Source organism: Tamandua tetradactyla, chromosome 3 (genome assembly GCF_023851605.1).
Source record: "Tamandua tetradactyla isolate mTamTet1 chromosome 3, mTamTet1.pri, whole genome shotgun sequence".
Classification (NCBI taxonomy): domain Eukaryota; kingdom Metazoa; phylum Chordata; class Mammalia; order Pilosa; family Myrmecophagidae; genus Tamandua; species Tamandua tetradactyla.
Genome location: NC_135329.1, coordinates 56,306,212 through 56,314,308, shown reverse-complemented (window position 1 = coordinate 56,314,308; position 8,097 = coordinate 56,306,212).

Below are 8,097 nucleotides of genomic sequence, written 5' to 3'. Positions count from 1 at the left end.
AAGCTAAGACAGTATTATAGCAATGTTAATGTCTTAGTTTTGACAAATGTACTATGACTATGTAAGATGTTAACAGTAAGGTTAGCTGGAGTGGAGGGTACATGGAAATTGTTCTGGTTTGCTGAAGCTGCCATACACCAGAAGTGGATTGGCTTTTACAGAGATGATTTATTCAGTTACAAGTTTACAGTTCTAAGGCCATAAAAACATCCAAATTACAGCATCAAAAAAAAAAAAAAAGATACCTTCACATCCAGGGTTTTTCTGTCAGCTGGGAAGGTGCATGGCTGGCATCTCTTAGTCCTTTGCTCCCAGGTTGCCTTGCTTTCAGCTTCTGATTCTAGTAACTTTCTATGTCTGTTCTCCAAGCATCTCAAGATGTCTGTGTTGCAGCTATCTGTGTCAGCTCTTTTAAGGACTCCAGTAAACTAATTAAGGCCTACCTTGAATGGGTGAGGTCACATCTCCATCTAATCAAAAGGTCCCACCCAAACAATAGATTGCCCCCAAAAGATTGAATTAGAATTAAAAGAACATGGTTTTTCTGGAGTGCATAAAAATTTCAAACCAGCACAGGAATCTTCTGTATTATCTTTGCACCTTTATTAAAATCTAAAATTCATGTAAAATTAAGAGGTTTAAGAAAAATAATACATTGTAAGAGATGAATCAGAGAGAGTTTTCCAGATAATGTGTGCATGCACGCGCGTGCATGTGTGTGTGAATAAGGGAACAGTACATACGTGCCAAGGAAGGCTGGAAGAGAAAGCATGGAGACTTGGGGGGGAACCATTGTGTGGATGGGTTCAAGAATAGAGGGGGTGTTGGGAGATTGGAGGGAAGGCAAGTGTTCACTGGGTGTGAAGGCACTGTTAAACCATATTGAAGAGCTTGGATTCCCAGGAAAGAGGATATGATGGGGAGAGGGGAGTCCCTTACATCAGGTAGATCAGATACCTCCATTCTCAGAGAAATCAGCCACATGATATGCTCAATCAGCTGCCATCTCTACTCAGAGGGCTGTCCCTGGATCTTCCCAAGTGCTACAACCTGCTGAGGCCTCCCTGTTCTTTAAGACTTAAGTAAAAGAAGGGATTCCCTGAGGGTTACATTTCTCCCAGTCACCTTTGGCTCTGAGAATGTGCTCCTGCTGGTTTCTCCTCTGTTCTGGATCTCACCTCCTATGAATGTAACACTCTTGGACAGTGTCCCAATCGCCCTGTGGCTAAGTGTGGGGATGACTTGGCTGAAGATCGGGATAAAATTTTATCTAAATTTCCTCTTTTTATGTGGCTTCCAGTAATACAGATTAAGGCCCACCCTAATTCAATGTCTATAACTAAGAGTCAACAGGCAATATAAAATATCCCCATTTTAAAAAACCCTGAGATTATCTGTGTAGCAGGAAATTGCTCTCCACCATATGAAGTGCCTTCAAGCCTTCTCTTCTCCTCCCTAACTCCCCCAACCCCACCATTCAGTTAACTCTCTCTATCTTACTCCAACCCAATCTATAGCAATCAGTCCCCTGGGAGCTCTCTTTGTACAACCACAGTGATGCATAAACATGGATAGTTCCCTCTTCTAAGAAGAATTCTGCAGCCAGCTCCTTAAACTAACTATGCATATCTTCCTCTTCACCAACATTGAAATATATATGTATCTAAGCATAGGCTGCCTCATGAGCTCCCCAACATAAGATGTGCCTGAGCAAAGACTGGGAAGAAACCACTGCAGTGGTTGAGAAGATTCCTGTCTTGGTTGGATGAACTTTGAGGCCCCAGGGTGAGTTCCAGCAGTCTAGGGGGCTCACAGTAGTCTCTGGATAGAATATGAATCTCTGGAGCTCTGTGCTATTCTTGCCAGGGCCCCACAATGCCACCGGACGGTGTTATTTCACTTGGCAGCCCATGATAGCATGATAGGCAGGGCTCTCCTGACCTCTGGCCTAAGTGTTCTATGCTCTCTGCTGTAAGCTGTGCCCCAGAAGTTCTTAAACTGTGACTCCAGGCCCGTGTGACATCTCCATTCCAGCATATCCATCATTCCATATGTGCACAGAATTTGCTAGGGGGTTGTTCTGAAGTGTATGCCACTATATTAAAGATCAGATAAGATGGCAGCCATAAAGTCTAGCCAAGAGTTTGGAAGAGAAAGCCTCAAATTTCTTCTTCTTAAATGAGGCAGTTAGTATTTTCTTGCCCAGATGCATCATCAGCACAGGCCTTGTAATGGTTAAATTCATGTGTTAGCTTGGCTAGGTGATACTGTCCAGTTGTTTGGTCCAGTAAGCACTGAGCTGATTGCTCCCATGAGGATATTTTGTGGATTTAAATAGTCAGTTGATTGCATCTATGGCTGATGACAACCATGAACAACAAAGGGAATTGTCCTCAGCATTGAAAGAAGTCTCATTCAATCAGTTGAAAGCCTTAAAGGGAGAACTGATTATTTCAGTAGTTCCAGAGAGAATTTCCACCTCTACTTAAGCCAACTAGCTTCTTCTAGGGATTCATCAAAAACCTTCATAAAAGTTCCCAGCTTGCAGCCTGCCCTCTGGAATTTGAACTTGCCCATTCCCACAGTCATATGAGAACATTCCTAAACTAAAACATATAATATTTACATAAATATCCAGTCAGTTCTGTTTCCCTGGAGAAGTCTGATATTATAGTTTTGGTACCAAGAGTGGTTATTGAGAAACAGAATCCTAAGGATGAGCTCAAGGCTTCAGATTTCCAGCACAAAAAATGCCACGTGACAGACATGAAAGATTCTATCTGTGCTCTGAAAAAAAATCTTTTTTTTTTTGGAAGCTGCAAACCTGAGATTTCTGAAAACCAAACCCAGAGTCTCATTGTACAAGTGGCTGATCTACACTGTAAGTTGAACTCTTAAACCTGCAAGGTGTCTGCTGTTAAAGTGATGGCATTGATTAAGAAGGAATGGGATCATGAAAATTGGAATGGGGCCATATGGGCTGAGATGATGGTGGGGACATGGAAACACTAGATTCTGCTGAGTAATCTTTGCCAGATGAACCTTTAATGGTTGTCTCTAAGGAATCAACCATCTAACCTCTACCTGAAGAGATTAACCCTGCTGTGCATAATAAACCTGGAACTGTCTTCCCTAAGAAAACAGTCCTTATTCCTCTGTCTGAAGAGGTTAACCGTATCTCACCAGATGATACTGTAATGGAATGTCCTGAAGTAGCTGGCTTGTAAACACTCCTAATTACTCTCAAGACTCACCCCCATCATCACTCTTTTCTTCCAGACCTACAACTAGGTCCCAACAGGCCCCGAAAGGTACAGTACAAAGTGTGAACATGAGAAGATGTGTTATGCTCCAAAAGAGCTGCATAATTTTTCCAATTTATATAGACAGAAATCAGGCAAATATGTGTGGGAATAGATATTAAGAGTTTGGGAAAATGGTGAGAGGAACATAAAGGTGGATCAAGCCGATTGATTGATCTGGGCCCACTAAGCAGAGATTCTGGATTCAGTGTTGTAGCTTGAGGAGTTAGAGGGGGCTCTAACAATTTGTTTAGGTGGTTGGCTGAAGCATGAACTAAATGTTGGCCTACATTGCCTGATATCAAAATGCCAGAACTGCCCTGGTATAATGTAAATGATGGGATCCAAAGCCTTAGAGATTGAAATGTTAGAGCAGATTTATCATGTAAGACCTGCTTCCCCACCCCAGGAGGACTAAAGGTCACACCTTTTGCCAGGAATGTGAAGGATAAACTTGTGAAACTAACTCCACTATCCCTGAAGACCTCTGTGGTTGTTCTTCTCTAGGTGTCAGATATGACTGTGGGAATAGCTACTACTGAGCTGGAATCCTTAAGCACAAAAGGGATGATTAAATCCCAGGTTGACAGAAGCCAAGTGGCAGTACTTAATTGCCAAAGATAAGGTGGATGTGGATACCATAATATACAGCAAAGTCAAAGCAGTAAATCAGAATAGTCTGACATGCAGAGACCTATGGCATTGGTGAGTTGATTGTAGGGTACCTAGAAGTAAAACAGATGGGCAATCTTACAAAATTCTTACTTGATCTGTAAAAACAAGAGTTCTAGGTCAAGTGAACAAAAGTCTAACTTGAGTCACATAAACTTGAGTGTGGGTTGTGATTCCCACCACATCTGCATTTAACTCTCTTATTCAGCCTATTCAGAAAACAAATGGGTCTTAGAGGATGACAGTGGATTATTGTAAAGTTAACCAGGCAGTGATTCCAATTACAGCTGCTGTTCCAGATGCAGTATCATTGCTTGAGTAAATCAAGGCATCTCCTGGTACTTGGTATGCAGTTATCAATCAATCTGGCAAATGCTTTTTTTTGATACTTGTTAGTTAAGACCACCAGAAATAGTTTGCTTTTAGCTGACAAGGCCAGCAATACACCTTCACTGTCCTACCTCATGAGCATATCAACTCTCTGGCCCTATGATATATTCCAGTCTGCAGGGTCCTTGATTTCTTTTCTCTTCCATAAGATATCATATTGGTCCATTATATGGATGACATCATGTTTATTGGATCAGGTGAATAAGAAGTAGCATCTACACTAGACTTACTTATTAATAAGGCATTTTTGTGTTAGAAGGTAGGAGGTAAATCCAACAAAAATTCAGGAGCCATCTATCTCTGTAACATTTCTAGGTATCCAGTGGTGTGTGGCAAATATCCCTTCTAAGGTGAAGGGTCAATTGATGCATCTGGCCTTTCCTACAGCTAAAACAGTGACACATACCTGATTGGCCTCTTCAGATTTTGGAGGCAATATGTTCCTTATTTGAGTGTGCTGAAGTCTGCTATTACAAATACCTCAAATGTATTTAAAACAGCTTTAGAACTGGGTAATGGGTAGAGGCTGGAAGAGTTGTGAGGCACTTGATAGAAAAATCCTAGATTATTTTGGGGAGACTGTCGGTAGAAATATGGATGTTAAAGGTATTTCCAAAGAGAAGAAAATGATGAATGTGTTATTGAAATTATGAAGAGAGGCAATCCTTGTTACAAAGTGAAAGAGAACTTGGCAAAATTGTGTTCTGATTTCAGATTGAAAGTGACACTTGTAAGCAATGAACTTGGATATTTAGCTGAGGAGATTTCCAAGATAATTGTGGTAGTGCAGCCTGGTTTTTTTTCTTCAGCTTTATAGTGAAATATGATAAACTGAGAACTGAACTCTTAAGCACAAAGAAACCAGAAATGGATGGCTTGAAAAATTCTGAACCTATTTAGAGAGTGTGGTCTCAGACAAGGACCAGAAGTGGCTCTATCAGGAACCACTTGAGCTTTCAAGAAGTAAGTCCCCAGAGGACAGGGTTGCACTTGAGGGTTTAACTGAGCAACCCTTTCTTAAAGAGGGTGTGGCTGAAAATGGAGCCAGTTAGCCATTTCAGTGGAAGTCAGGATTGGAAATGAAGCTATGCAGAAAAGATCTGTGCAAAGTACTTCTGTCTGATGGTGTGGACCCCTATAAACTGCACCCAAAGTTAACAAGCTTTTTGCGAATTTGTATAAGCAGAATCACTGCTATCCTGAAATGAAAGGGACAGTGAAGAGACAAATTGAAAGAAGAATGACTTCAAGGGCAGAACCATGGAAACCAAGGTCTAGACCAAAGAGATCTCCTTGGGCCAAGAAAGTGGGCCCACCCATGTGTGTGGAAAGGCCAAGTCACCTGCCCAGGGCTTACAGGGGACAGGCCTTGCATCCTTATTACCAAAAACCTGTTTGTTGAGAGCTTGGCCACCATTCCAATGCTTGGAGAGGATGGAGCCTCCACCCCAGCATTCAGGAAGAGCATGGTCTCTATACAAGCACTTGGAAAGGGTGGGGGTCTTGCTCCATCAGGCCCAGAGAACAAAACATTGATCCATAGATGGCTCTCAGACCCTGTAATCTAATGAAATTTGCCCAGAGTTGTTTGAAACTCGTGACCCCTGTTTTGCTTCCAATTTCTCCCTTCTGGAATGGAATGTCTATCTTATACCCATCCCACCATTGTATGTTGGAAGTAGGTAATTTGTTTTCTAGGTTTCCCAGGCCCACAGACAGAGGGAATTGTGCCCAAGATAGACCACACCTATAACCAATGTTGATAGACTTTGTTCCTAGCTTTATTGCCAAAACTACAAGGCTTTTGGATGTTGTGATAGAATGAATGTGTTTTATATGCGGGAAGAGCATGTCCTTTGCAGTTCCGGAGGGCCAGCAGTGGTGGACTGAATTGTGTGCCCCAGTTTGGACATGTTCTTGGTCCTGACCTGCATTCTGGTGGGTGTGGACCCACTTGTAAACAAGACGTCTTCAAGAGGTTACTTCAGTTAAGGTGTGGCCCCACTGAATCAGATTACTCCAGATTCCTGGAGTCCTTTATAGACAGAGTGAGAGTGAGGTGGAGAGAAAATTCTGGAGAGGCTGTCATGGACCAAGGACTGCTGGCAGCCAACCCCAGAGCACCACTGTCTTCTGGGAGAAGGCATTGTCTTTCTGATACTTTGATTTTTGAACTTCTCAGCCTCAACACTGTCAGCCAGTAATTCCTGTTGTTTAAGCCAACCCATTGTACAATATTTGTTTTAGCAATTGGGAAACTAAAACAGGCTCCGAGTCCTCTCTGATTTGGGGAAGCTGCTTGTCTATCTCACACAAGTGTTAGACCCTGGGAAGGTGGGGCTTCAGCAGCAAATGCTAACATCACTCCAACCTCCCACCTAGGCACTTCCTCACACCCCCATTTCCAGACTGCATGCAGCACAACAGCCCAGTTATTCCCATGTGAGGCTCATTTGCAGGAGTTTCCTGAGGCCATGTGGCCCTGTGGCACTGGAGGTCTTGGCTGCTTGGTGTTCAGAAGGAGCCTGAGATGCTGGGCAGCTGGAAAGCCAGTGGTGTGGCTCCTGGGCCTTGGAAATCTCTTCTGCTGTAGAAGGAAAGGATGTTTCAGGGGTAGGGTTCCCTGATGGGAATAGGGATGTGTGGGCCCTGGTGGGAACCTGTGACCTCTGATTTTGTCAGATCTTAAATGTCACCCCTGGCTCTCAGGTCATTTGCCTGACCCTGAGGTTCCTTCCATCCCTGGAATTTTCAATGGAACCTCAGTTATAATCATATGTGCACATATACTTTCAATGCACTTTGTCCTTCCTTATCTCCTCATGACACCCAAGCAGGGATCATTATTTCTCTAAGTGAGAGGAGGCAGCTGAGGCTTGGAGAGGTTGAGGATTCAGCCAGACTCAGGGCTAGTGGGTGGCCAAGCCCTAACCAGGACTCAGCCCTTCCAAGATGACCTCTCAGCACCTGACTGGGAGCAGGCTTTCCATTCCAGACCTTCCCAATCCACTGATGTTCTCCACAGGTATGTGGGGTAATGGAAAGAGCTTTGGAGCCACCCAGACCTGGGCTGTAAATGCTTGCCTTTCCTACCAAGTAGCTATGCACCCCTATGCAGAGGTCTGGGTGTGTCTCCCAAAGGATGGTCCTCTAATGTATCCAACCAGAAACTCAAAAGGACAGCCAAGGGATGAGTACTAGAGGAGTGGGAAAGTGGGCAGGGCTACACAGGAGTGGGTGGCAGGGCTAGGAACAGGATATGGAGATGAGAGAGACCTGGAGTGTGACTGGGGCTCAGGGTACATGCCAGACATCTGCTGCTTTACCTGGCCCACGTGGTGGAAACAGCCCCTTGAATACACTGGAAAGGATTCCCAATGCCTCTTGGGGCTGACTCTTAGGGGTGCAGAGGGTGGTAGGACAAGACAGCAGCATGGCCAAGGGATAACTGGTGTGATGAGAGTTTTTGCAGGGTGGGGTCAGTGTCTGCTCGGATATGAGAAGAGACCAGCTATGGCATACTTCTGGTTGCACCAGGTGAATCGAGGCTGCCTCTGTCCCCTCTGGTAACTGGGCAAAGACATCTCAGCACCCGGCCAACTCCTTGTAAAAATGTAAGCGCAGGTTTTCAAGATAAGGAGTACTGTGTTCTCGATGAGGGCACGAGGTGGGACCAGGCCTTAAGGCAGTGCAGGTAAAGTTCATTCAGAGTTTTTGGCTGAAAGATGTATGA